The sequence below is a fragment of the Protomyctophum bolini genome (genome assembly GCF_963924005.1).
Source record: "Protomyctophum bolini genome assembly, chromosome: 2".
Lineage (NCBI taxonomy): Eukaryota > Metazoa > Chordata > Actinopteri > Myctophiformes > Myctophidae > Protomyctophum > Protomyctophum bolini.
In genome coordinates this window covers 21,334,796-21,348,178 of record NC_137863.1, presented here as the reverse complement: position 1 = coordinate 21,348,178, position 13,383 = coordinate 21,334,796, and the positions used below count along the sequence as shown (strand labels likewise).

The following is a 13,383-nucleotide window of genomic DNA, read 5'->3' as shown; positions in this document are numbered from 1 at the left end:
CAACTGACAGCTTGTTCAATAGTCGACGAGACGAAGAGGCATCACAATGTTGCTTGTTATTCAGAGCAGATGGGTTGCGACTACAAGTGAGGAGGCCCATATTGTGCATATTGTGGCCAGCCCTGAAGCCATACCAATGTCTAGGTGAATGCTTCGTAATGACAAAGAACGACCTTTGATTGTTTAAATACTCAGTCCTTGGCAGTGGCTCAGGGCTAGACTAGAGTGTGTTTAAATACTCTGTCCTTGGCAGTGGCTCAGGGCTAGACTAGAGTTAAATACTCAGTCCTTGGCAGTGGCTCAGGGCTAGACTAGAGTGTTTAAATACTCAGTCCTTGGCTCAGGGCTAGACTAGAGTTAAATACTCAGTCCTTGGCAGTGTTTCAGGGATAGACTAGAATTTTTAAATACTCCGTCCTTGGCAGTGGCTCAGGGCTAGACTACAGTGTTTAAATACTCATTCCTTGGCAGTGGCTCAGGGCTAGACTAGAGTGATAGTTTAAATACTCTGTCCTTGGCAGTGGCTCAGAGCTAGACTAGAGTGATAGTTTAAATACTCTGTCCTTGGCAGTGGCTCAGAGCTAGACTAGAGTGATAGTTTAAATACTCTGTCCTTGGCAGTGGCTCAGGGCTAGACTAGAGTGATAGTTTAAATACTCTGTCCTTGGCAGTGGCTCAGGGCTAGACTAGAGTGATAGTTTAAATACTCTGTCCTTGGCAGTGGCTCAGGGCTAGACTAGAGTGATAGTTTAAATACTCTGTCCTTGGCAGTGGCTCAGGGCTAGACTAGAGTGATAGTTTAAATACTCTGTCCTTGGCAGTGGCTCAGGGCTAGACTAGAGTGATAGTTTAAATACTCTGTCCTTGGCAGTGGCTCAGAGCTAGACTAGAGTGATAGTTTAAATACTCTGTCCTTGGCAGTGGCTCAGAGCTAGACTAGAGTCTAAAAGACTAAATAAGACAGACTGACGACTCTCTGCTGGTTCCTTCATTGTCATCTTTATCCAGTGGGGATTGGCTGGTGGGGATAAGCTTTATCGCTGCTTCTGGTCAGAGTCAAATAAGGACATGCATTTCCTTTTGAAAAAGTCTGATACATCCGAAATGTATGTTTGATAATATAACTTAATATACTTAACTTAATATAAAATAAATAATTTATTGGGGAAAAATATATTTGTGAACGGCATTAATGCCGGTATCCCTATTTTCCGTGCACGCACTCGCACACACACACACACACACACACACACACACACACACACACACACACACACACACACACACACACACACACACACACACACACACACACACACACACACACACACACACACACACACACACACACACACACACACACACACACACACACACACACACACACACAAATCAAATCAGAACCATAGCCTTCTTATTCGGGAGGATCCTCCCTATCTCAACACCGATCAGATCAATCAACAAACTCTAAAGGGAAGAGGAGGATTCGAGGCGACAGAAAGAGAGAGAGAGGAAGATGGAGATTACAGGGGGGGGGGGGGGGGGGGGGGGATAGGGTTTCATCGTCGAGCACATAAAGGAGGCGCTGAGCTGCAGTGAGCACTGAGCAGCCAGCCCAGCATCAAAGAGTCTCTTCCTTCACAGAGCTTCCGTAATGCTAATCACATCTAATGAAGCTGATATCTGGTCGGCTCCAGAGCGCAGCCCCACCATTATTCCCCCACTTAACTCGGCCCGGTTCCTCAGTGCGATTATGCACCATGGTAGCTCACTCTCACATCAGCACAGCTGACAAACACATAGCAAAGGCACATTGTAATGATTAAACCATTTCGGGCGGGAACCCCCTTCTTGGTGTTTTAAGCATTGTTATATACTTTAGCCATTGAAAAATAGCAGATCTACAAGCTCATAGCGCGGCACCGAGTGCCGCGCTACGAGCTTGTAGGTCTGCTATTTTTGAAAAATCGTGAAAATGTGACTCAAATCTTTGAATATCTATTCTTTCTGAGCGAACGTTTTTAAGTCAAATATTTGCTTCCGGGGGGGTCCCTGGAACAACATATTTTCACATGGGGGTCGGCGGCCAATTACATATATTTCTGGGGGTCCTTGACATGAAAATGTTTGAGAACCACTGACATAGAAACATGGGTTTTTCAGAAAACTGTCAGGATTTATCGTCCTCGGGTCAAAATGGGTTAAGTAGGCTATGACATGCACGTCCATAGACAGTGAGCCCTTCATTGAGAAGACCTGTCCTGACACATGTACTGTTCTGTCGGTCTGGTGTCTGTAGAAAAATTGTGTTGGGTTAATTTCAGAAAACCGCCCCAAGAAATAAATTATATCAATTAAATACAATAGTTCAGTCCAGAGTCTAACGGAATAATTAAAATGAATATTCCCCCCGTGCTGCGGGTTACAAATCACCCGTTCTGCGGGTTACAAATCACCCATTCTGCGGGTTACAAATCACCCGTTCTGCGGGTTACAAATCACCCGTTCTGCGGGTTACAAATCACCCGTACTTAGTGCGGGTTACAAATCAACCGTGCTGCGGGTTACAAATCACCCGTTCTGCGGGTTACAAATCACCCGTGCTGCAGGTTACAAATCACCCGTTCTGCAGGTTACAAATCACCCGTTCTGCGGGTTACAAATCACCCGTGCTGCAGGTTACAAATTACCCGTTCTGCGGGTTACAAATCACCCGTGCTGCAGGTTACAAATCACCCGTTCTGCGGGTTACAAATCACCCGTGGCAGCACCAGTCCAGCGTCAGGCCGCAAAATGTCAACTTTCCAAGACATCTTCTTATCTGACAACTCAAAACACCACAGTATATACTAACAGTACACGCACGCACACCGTATCAGTCTCCATGCTAAGCCAGGTACATTGCAGGATGAACTGTACTCACTGATGTTACTGAACCCATGTATGAACTGTACTCACTGATGTTACTGAACCTGAACCCATGTATGAACTGTACTCACTGATGTTACTGAACCTGAACCCATGTATGAACTGTACTCACTGATGTTACTGAACCTGAACCCATGTATGAACTGTACTCACTGATGTTACTGAACCTGAACCCATGGATGAACTGTACTCACTGATGTTACTGAACCCATGTATGAACTGTACTCACTGATGTTACTGAACCTGAACCCATGGCCTTTCCATTCCTCTAGCAGACAGCTCATATAGGCTCACATGTCCCCTCCTGTGTATGGTTCACACAGGCTTGTAAACAATCCTCCAGAGTGCACGGGGAGTCTAAGAATAGCCTAACACCAGGAGGTTGAAGCCATTTCAATCTAGCAGAGCTGCATCTCAACACCAGTAGGTTGAAGCCATTTCAATCTAGCAGAGCTGCATCTTAACACCAGTAGGTTGAAGCCATTTCAGTCTAGCAGAGCTGCATCTCAACACCAGTAGGTTGAAGCCATTTCAATCTAGCAGAGCTGCATCTCAACACCAGTAGGTTGAAGCCATTTCAGTCTAGCAGAGCTGCATCTTAACACCAGGAGGTTGAAGCCATTTCAGTCTAGCAGCGGACGGTGCATCTGTACGAAGCAGCACACTCTCTGAAGAAGATTAGGAGTGGTTGCACCACTCAAAAATCACGCACAACAACTTCAGCCAGCTCTCCACAGGGGCGATACCGCCCCGACTGGGTCGCATAATGGAGTTAGAAAGCGTCGACAAGCTGCCGCCGCTTGCCGCCAATATCGCCACGCTGACGAACTGAGAGTGTTGTTCGGTCGTTGCCGAACCTCGGCAGCCGACTAGCCGCCTGCGTACAGCTAATCTCCGACACTGCTGGAAACCCATGGAGATATGCCTTAAATATTCACTGCGTGTCATAATGCACAACACGTGCGTTCACTGTGTTGGATACAAGTAGGGGTGCAACGGTTCAGTTAGACCACGGTTCGGTTCGAACCTCGGTATGGGGGCCACGGTTTCGGTTCGGTTTCGGTACAGTAAAAAAAAATACCCCCTTGTGAAGTGATCCCCAGGAACGCGCCCTACTGTACCCTCTACTGTACTGTACTGTACTAGTGTCACTGTACTGGCACACACGAAATCATCATATATACAGTTAATAATGTGCGTGTGTGTTAGGTTGTGCACAGGTGGTGAAAAACAATCACGCTGTTTTCATGCTCATACCCAGCCAGGCAGTGGCTTGCACCACTCAAAAAAGTTTATTTATAGCATTTTCTTTTCTTCTCTTTTTTTAGCATATATTATTTTATTAGGCATTTCTGCCTTTTCATTATTTTAAAGGGGGAAAAATACCTTATATTGCTATTTTAATGTGCCTCATCATTATTTTCAAGGGGAAATAAATGCACCTATGCGCTCACACGGGGCATTAAGCACATGCAGGAAAGAGGAGAGGAGAGTGCCTCCTGGGAGAGGAGTCATTCACAGTGAATGCGTCGTGTCTCAGAAAAATAGCCTACAAAAGTTTACAATAAGTCTACATGAGGATTTAAGGATATTATGCTTATATTATTAGAAGAAGGGCTTCTATCTACAGTCATGGATTGGACATGGGAGTATTTTGTTGGTACTTTTCTGACGGAATGAATGTCCTGCTGCGGGTTGTTTATGCTCTCACTCTCCCTCTTAATTAGCACTCAAACAGCGAGTGCAGATGCAGAATCAGATCTGAACAAACTTACAAACGACCGTGCTTAGAAGCCTGTTGGCGCGAGGTTACTCCGCTGTGTGTGTCTCTGTGTATGACGATCAATAATTATTCCAAGAACGACGTTTAAAGACGAGTGCTGGATTCTCCTCATCATGCCGTCTCTCTCTGTGTGTGTGTGTGTGTGTGTGTGTGTGTGTAGGGGGTGGGCCGACAGAGTGCTACACTTCTGTGACCGAAAGAGTGCTAGACTTCTTAGTAGGACGGTGTGTGACCGATAGAGTGCTAGACTTCTAAGTAGGCCAGTGTGTGACCGAGAAATACATTCTTCGCAGCTGTAATAAATGAATTAATGCAAACCGAAATAGCGCGGTTCATTAGAGCGCATTGAACCGTGTATGTGGAACCGAACGGTTCGGTTTTCGGTTGAAAACCGTTGCACCCCTAGATACAAGCATTTAACCATTAACACATTAAACCCCATGTGTCAACCGTTAAATGCATAGAGATGAACCAAAATGTATTTTGTCTGTGGGTGCACCTACACAGTGGTTATTTGAAAGTGTGCACTGAATTGAATGTAATTTAATTTAATTGGGCATTGGGTTTTAGTGCTAATTCGCTTATTCCCATCGCTCAAAAAAAAGACCCAACGCCCCATTGAGGGCTTATGGTAGGGGAAATAGCCAATAATGCGCTTTTGCACAAAATAACACCTGGACCTCTTTGGTGGGGACTTGACAACTACAAAGAAAGGTAAGAAAGCCTTCTAGCCCGAGATTCTCCTTTAATGTATACTGGTATACACGGTGTTGTGCACTGGAAATACCGTTCACAACAAGTTTGCTATTTGATGCATTGTGGTAACTTGTAAATGCTCTACCGTTTGTGAATAAAAGCTCTTGGGGAACAAGTTACCTCTAGCCTCAGCTAATCCCCTGGGGTTGGAGATGCTTAATCACATCCCTAAACACAAGCAGGCACGCCACATGTGAGGAGACATGTTGCGTATTCGCCCCAGCTTCTCACCAAAACAATAATCCCTGATAAAGCACTCATCATCTCCAAGTAAAGGCTCTCTTTTCTCTTTGATGATTTGAATTAAGCCAGCTGTCTATTTGGCAACAACGCTGGTTATTTGTTGCATTATTGTGCAAGACTCTCACACTGACATTCTGACAACACCATAAACAACATGCAACATGCATGAAGTCGCTGGGACCACAATAATAAATAAACCCTTTTAACCACGATCCAAAACCAACTATACAGAGCATTTATTTCTATGTTCAAAGCTGTCCGTTGTCATTGCATGCCTGAATTTGGCTAGCAAAGCAAAGATACACTGTTATCAAGATAACTTTGAGGAGGAATACAAAGGAATTAAACCCTCTTGTTAAAGTCTGCAATCACTATGACACAGAAGTGAGGGTTAAAGACTCCAGGAGACAGACGCAAGCACGCACGCACACATGCACGGACGCACGCACGCAAGCACGCACAACATTCAATCGCTTTTTTTCTCAGCTGCTGTCCTCATTTTCACAGGAATTGGGAGCAGAAGGTTGGTAATTAGGCCTGCGTGCGCCGTGTGGGCCACAGCTCTGGGAGGCGAGTATTTTCACACAGTAATAAGTGTAGCTTTTGGCCTTGTTTAAACGGACGAAGGCAACACCGCCTATAGAGCGTCGCAGTCCCGCCCCCTTTCATGACAACGCCAGGCCCAGGAAATAATTCCCAATGCATTTTTCCCATAGACATTTGAAAAAGTATTTATTTAAAGACCTTATAAGCGTCGTACCAACCCAACTCGAGTTGTGACAAATCATGACAACAAATATTTTGGACAAAACTAATAATTACAAAGAAGAAAAACAAACAAAAAAAGTGTTGTAACCTGCCGTTTTCTTCTTCTTTCTAATTATTTGTTCGGCCTGAACAAATAATCATGTTGTCACGATTTGTCACAACTCGAGTTGGCTTTGTACGAGGCTTAAAAGGTCTTTAAATAAATACTTTTTTAAATGTCTATGAGGAAAATGAACAGGGAATAATTTCCTGTGCCTGGTAGGGGGCGGGACTGCGACACTCTATAGTATCAGATACATGAACCAACTGATAACACACACACACACACACACACACACACACACACACACACACACACACACACACACACACACACACACACACACACACACACACACACACACACACACACACACACACACACACACACACACACACACACACACACACACACACACACACACACACACACACACACACGCCATCTTGTTGCACCATTATGCTCACATTGCACCTTCCTAAACTTCATTCGTTATATGGAACAGCCTACTGTGAAGTTGTTCACACAAAGTTCACCTAACTGTGTTCACCTAACAAGGGAAACATGGCCATATATATATATTACTCTTTTGTTTACACTCTCAAGACTTACAGTATTGTTAAACATCTGCATTACTTAATTTACTGGAAGACTACACACAATTAGAGAAACAATTGTTATTTGGATTTTGCCTGTTATTTCTCTTCTCCTATGGTACCAACATAATACAGCATGGAATTGTGGACTAGATCTTATCCAACGATAACAAAATTATTTAGTTTTGAGAGGCTAAAGGTCAAATCAATCAAAGAAAGATCAAATGGTGGTCCGTGGCTCAAATGCAGAAAGAAAATAATGTGCCTTGATGTGGAAAAGGTTGAAAACCACTGCTATAGAAACATTATGCACTCACAAGGCCATTTCCTTTGATGATATTTTGATTGTTCTGATAAGCCATATACCAAATACCAGAAATGTTTCCAATATGCTGTTGAAGAAGTAGAACACACACACACACACACACACACACACACACACTGACTGACCTTTCCAAGCTGGGCAAGTCAAACAAAACAGACAGCAGGGGAGTGAGGACTGTGCGTTCATGCGTGCGTGCGACCGTGCGTGCGTGCAAACTACGGCTGCAGCTATCGATTATTACATCTGGGCAAACACACTTATCGCCACAAACCCAGGCATACAGAATCCCTGGGTGACCAAAACTGTAAACTTATCAGGGAACTGTGTTCCTGTTCCAAATGGTTATTATTTAGTCACAGGCTTGTTAATACTATTCACAAATGTAAAACAAAAACAGACAGATATTAAACCTGGCAACCCTATGCTGGGTATGTCATTATTATCTATCAATAAATGCACCAAGTCTCCGGACGTATATACTGTAAGCACGCATGTGTGTATACGTCTGTAATCCACGTAACTCGAGAACCGTTCGCCCCACGGACTTCAAATCCGACACACGTGTTCCACACCACCACAGGGAGAGCAGTGCCCGGGTGTCGACTGTCGAGTCGGTCGGACTCGACACCAGGCACGGTTTGTCGGATTGTCCAGAACCAGCACAAAGGCCCAGGCTCTGGACCTGATCGCCCCCTATATCTCCATATATGGAGCTGGCCTGTTCTGACATCTGCATACATCTGCCTGACAAAGAACTCCATATATGGGCATAAAAGGGACACAGACATAATATCTGGGTGGGGCATTTATTTCCAACTTGCATCGTTCCAAGTGGCAAATAGGCCAGTGCCCAACGGGCACCGCTCTAGTACTGATAATGATATGATAGATAATGAATGATAGATAATGTTAAAAAGAGAAAAGAAAAAGAAAATGTTAAAAAAGACTTGAAAATAAATCTACAAGCTCACAACGCAGGGAGCGCATCGGGACACACTCGGATATTTTTGCAACTTTTCGGTATACCCACTGTCGCGCGACAAACAACAACACGTATTACAGACGCTAATCTGGACACTCTTCCGTGCAAGCTTTGCCTTATCTCTCCCAGACAGGTTTTATAATATAATTTCCCATCAATATTACATGAGCGCTTCCCTCTAATGGACCTGTTATTTTTGATTACATGTACAGTAATCCTTTTGCTTTTTGACAGACAGATAATATCTATCCATTCCAATTTAATAGGGCACATTATCAATCCCACTTTGGCGATAAAACCCTGAAACTGTCTGCTCAGTAGCAGCATGTCATTATTAAAATTAGGTTAGCTAATAGTCTCAGAGTCACAGACATGAACCACTACATGGACGTAGACTATAGGCAACCGGCAATGTGCAGTAAATAGATAGTCAAGTGTTACTATAGTGTCCACTTAGACCAGAAGAACAGAACCCTGGTTGGCTGCGGTTCTGGGAAAAATACTCACATTTATTACTTAGCCCATTTAGACCTGACACAAGATTCTAAACCCTGACAGTTTTCTGAATGTTTCTATGTCAGTGGTTCTCAAACAATTCCATGTCAAGGACCGCCAGAATTATATGAAATTGGCCACTGACCCCCATCTGAAAATATGTTGTTCCAGGGACCCCCCCCAGAAGCAAAGATTTGAGTTAAAATGTTCACTCTGTAATAATATATATTCAAAGATTTGAGGCATATTTTCAAGATTTTTCAAAAAATAGCACACCTACAAGTTCGTGGGACTCGCTATGAGCTTGTAAATCTGCTATTTTTCAATAGCTAAAGTTTAACATAATGCTTGAAACACCAACATTGGTTCCCGCCCAGAATGGGTTAACGTAAAAGTATCAATAGTGCAATGTAGAATGTAGGTTGGTAATGTTGGTGGATTGGTTTCCTCTGCCATCGGGTGTATGAATGGGTGAATGTAATGCACAGCACAATCATTCTATGTCAGGGGGTGGGCATGGAGATGATGGAGACTAGAGGGCCACTGTATTTCCACATTCACTCCAGAGGGCCACGTTGCATATACTGTCACTCTTACCTCCATAATTTAACCTTTTTACTTCGTCACATCACACAAAAGTAGCAAAAATAGCCGATCTACAAGCTCAAAACGAGCCAAAAATAAATAAATAATAAATAAGTACTCAAATATATGTACTTGGCTTGAATATAAGGCTATGTTTTTTTCCAATGGAAATATCCTAAAAAACTGGGTTGTATTTTTTAACCCATTTTGGACTGATTCCGATTCTAAAAAGCCTCCAAATCCTGAAGCTTTCTGAAAAACTTCAAATATTTATATAGCAGCATCAAAGTTTACTGTACAGAATTCCAAGAGGGGTTCCCGTCCAGAAGGGTTAGAACACCAAAAAGGGGTTCCCGCCCAGAATGGGATAATCAGGGACTAGATTATTTGATATTCAATATTCTTCCCACAAATGAGTCTTGCGAAAAATGGGGGTCGTCTTATATTGGGCACAATGCGGTACTACGGTGCTTTACACCACTGGCTGTGATGCAAGGAAGAAAGACAGATGGAAGTGATTGAGCTGCGAGGAAGGATCTCCTTGCATGCATACCGATCCTCCTCCCAGCCTCTCCCTGGGTGTAATGGGAGTGCTGTGGTCGTATTCCAAGACTGTGTAGTGGTGGTGGGGATAGTCCTGAGATATTTACCCGCATCTTAATTAGCCTAAAAGGAGGGCAGGCACTAAAGCTGCCAAATACTGTGTGCACTGTATATATATGGACAGAAGAAGTGCTGTGAATTTACAGACCACTTGTCTGTTGTACAGTAAGTTCACACACAGCCACACTATACAGTATCGCCATGAATTACAGCGGGCTTCAGCTTGATAATAAAGCTGTATTAGCAGTGCCCTGTGTGGGTTAAAGACAATAGGCTAAGGGCCCATTATGTACTGTAAGACCCAGCAAAATTGTGTAAGATTTCCCTGGCCAATTATTGACTTTGTTTTACTGGCAGCTTTGTTCTGAATTTCCACAAAGCAATGGCAAGTTTGTGTGCCATTTATTTAGGCATATTCACATGGTGGTCATTTTAAGTAAGCCACTTAGGATATTGACAGATTTTGTTTTTGCAGATCGTGCAAATCATTACTACAAACTAAGCCCAGCTGTGGACAGGGGGTGTATGATTACTTCTATGTCCCATGCATATGTGAAATCACACATATGTTTAATTTCACATAATATGGCAGATGGGGGTCTTCTGAATATGAACAGATTCGAAGCATGTATTCTAATGCTAGTTTGACCATTTCAAATTCTTAAAATCTATTATTAGCTTAGTGTACCTACCTACTACGGCTACACTTTATCAGCCAAAAATCCCCAAATCTGTGGAATCCAAATCTTGAGAAATTAAATTCATGATATTGTCATCATGAGGCATGCTGTCTCTGGCTTGTTTAAAGCCATCATGAGGCATGCTGTCTCTGGCTTGTTTAAAGCCATCATGAGGCACGCTGTCTCTGGCTTGTTTAAAGCCATCATGAGGCATGCTGTCTCTGGCTTGTTTAAAGCCATCATGAGGCACGCTGTCTCTGGCTTGTTTAAAGCCATCATGAGGCATGCTGTCTCTGGCTTGTTTAAAGTCATCATGAGGCATTCATATTCATTCTCTGGCTTGTTTAAAGTCATCATGAGGCACGCTGTCTCTGGCTTGTTTAAAGCCATGATATTGTCATCATGAATGCTGTCTCTGGCTTGTTTAAAGCCAAAAGAAACAGAAAATTAAAAGACCGGAGGATCAATAATAAGTGCAGACAAATTATGCAGAGCGCAGTAGCTCTCTAACAAGCCTACAGTCAAACATAATTGGTGACCGTGGATCATTTTTTAATCCATCTATTTAGTGGAGTTAATGGAGGCCAGGGGAAGCGCAGTAGCACAGCCCTCATAAAGAAGCGTGGGCAATCAAAGTGTCATGAGTGGTTTTTGTTAACTCGCACATCAGCGCTGGTGTACGAGTGCGTGCGTGCACGGTTGCGTGCGTGCGTGCGTGCGTGCATTGGGGGGCATCCAAGGACCTGCAGCGAGGGACGAGCGCAAGCCAGGTCAACTTGCACGGTTAGAAATGTGCACGCTTTAGCCTGACTCAATGCTGTGGGGATCTGTCCTCCTGTCTGGAGGAGATCTACTGTGCAGCGCACAAGCCTTCAGACGCCTTCAGCCCACAGCAGAAGAGCAGGCCTCGCCTCGCCTCTCCTCGCCTCTCCTCGGGGACCAGGGTGTAGCGCGTATAGCCTGGCTCCTTTAACCCATTCTGACATGAGATCAGATTCTAAAAATGTCTTCTACATTTGGACAGTTTTCTGAAAAAGCTATGTTTCCATGTCAGTCGTTCTTCGATTTTTCAGAAATAGCAGACCTAGAAGCTCGTAGCGCGCCACTCGGTGGCGCGCTACGAGCTTGTAGATGTGCTATTTTTCAATAGCTAAAGCATAACATGATGCTAACACCAAAAGGGGTTCCCGCCCAAAATGAGTTAAAACGTACAGCTGCTATCAATTACCCCGTCCAACTCCACGAGACCTCAGTACAGTGGACGACACACAGTCACGGCTCTCCTGCACGCGCCGTGCACGTATGTTACGTTAACACACGCACACACAGTACACCACACACAGATGCGCGCACACACACGCGCGCGCGACTTAAATGGATCTAAAGTTCAATTTTTGTGCACACGTTGAGTCAGATTCACACAGCGCGTCCCAGAGCTTTTCGGTGCATGACATGGCATGCAACCAAGTATAAATCTAGAGCTTAGATACTCTCCAAAATCGGGATCGAAAAAGAAAGGACCCAAAAAATTAATCTGATATTGGTCCGGCTCCAGCACGCACGCACGGGTCGCACACACACACACACACACACACACACACACACACACACACACACACAATAACACTGAGACACACTATCCCAGGTCCTGCTGACTTATCAGCTGTGCGTTACTGCATTATTATTACTGCAGCCAACCTTCAAAATGTCCTACAGATGTTGAGAGTACAAGTTCACACACAGCGCACACATACACATAATGGAACACACACACACACACACACACACACACACACACACACACACACACACACACACACACACACACACACACAGAGCACTCACACAAACATAATGGAGGAGCATTCTGCCGCATAGGGCTGCACTGTAATCAAACATTAAGGCACGTGATTAGCAGCGGGTCGGGTCCAGCAGGCAGGCTGTAGTAAAGCCTTTCTTTCTGCGAGTGAATCAGCCCGTGATCCGATGACCAGAACCGTGCTGCATCCACCACTTCAACTTATGCTTCTCTTAGAACTGTGGTTTTCAACAAAAAAAACATATCAAGGCCCAAATATATATATTTGGCATTTGAGCCACGGACCACCATTGTGACCATTTTGCCTCTCGGACCCCGGATTTAGAATATTTTGTTTTCAACATTTTGTCATATCAAGGGGCGACTGTGGCTCAAAAGGTAGAGCAGGTCTTCCAATGATCCATGGGTCGGCGTTTCGAATCCCGGCTCCTCCTGTCTACATGTCGAAGTGTCCTTGACTCCTTGGGCAAGACACTGAACCCCAAATTGCTCCCGATGTGCTGGTTGGTACCTTGCATGTCTTCCGCCGCAATTGGTGTATGAATGTGTGTGTGAATGGGTGAATGTAATGCACCTTGGATAAAGGCGCTATATAATTACATGCTGTATTGATGTTGGTACCATAGGCAAGATAACAGGCAAACATTGATCAAAATAACAATTCTACACTCTCAAGGGTTAAAGATCAACAGTATAAGGAGCCATTTGGTTACCAACTCTCTGCTGACACACGCACACACGCACGCACGCACGCACACACAGTCAGTGAGAGGGCAACTC

General features: G+C 44.2%; 1 protein-coding gene across 1 annotated transcript in view; it reads right to left on the bottom strand.

Annotated features, from left to right (window-relative positions):
* Nucleotides 1–13,383, bottom strand: part of srgap3 (SLIT-ROBO Rho GTPase activating protein 3) — a 107,868-nt gene that overhangs the window by 70,101 nt on the left and 24,384 nt on the right. The window lies entirely within an intron of this gene.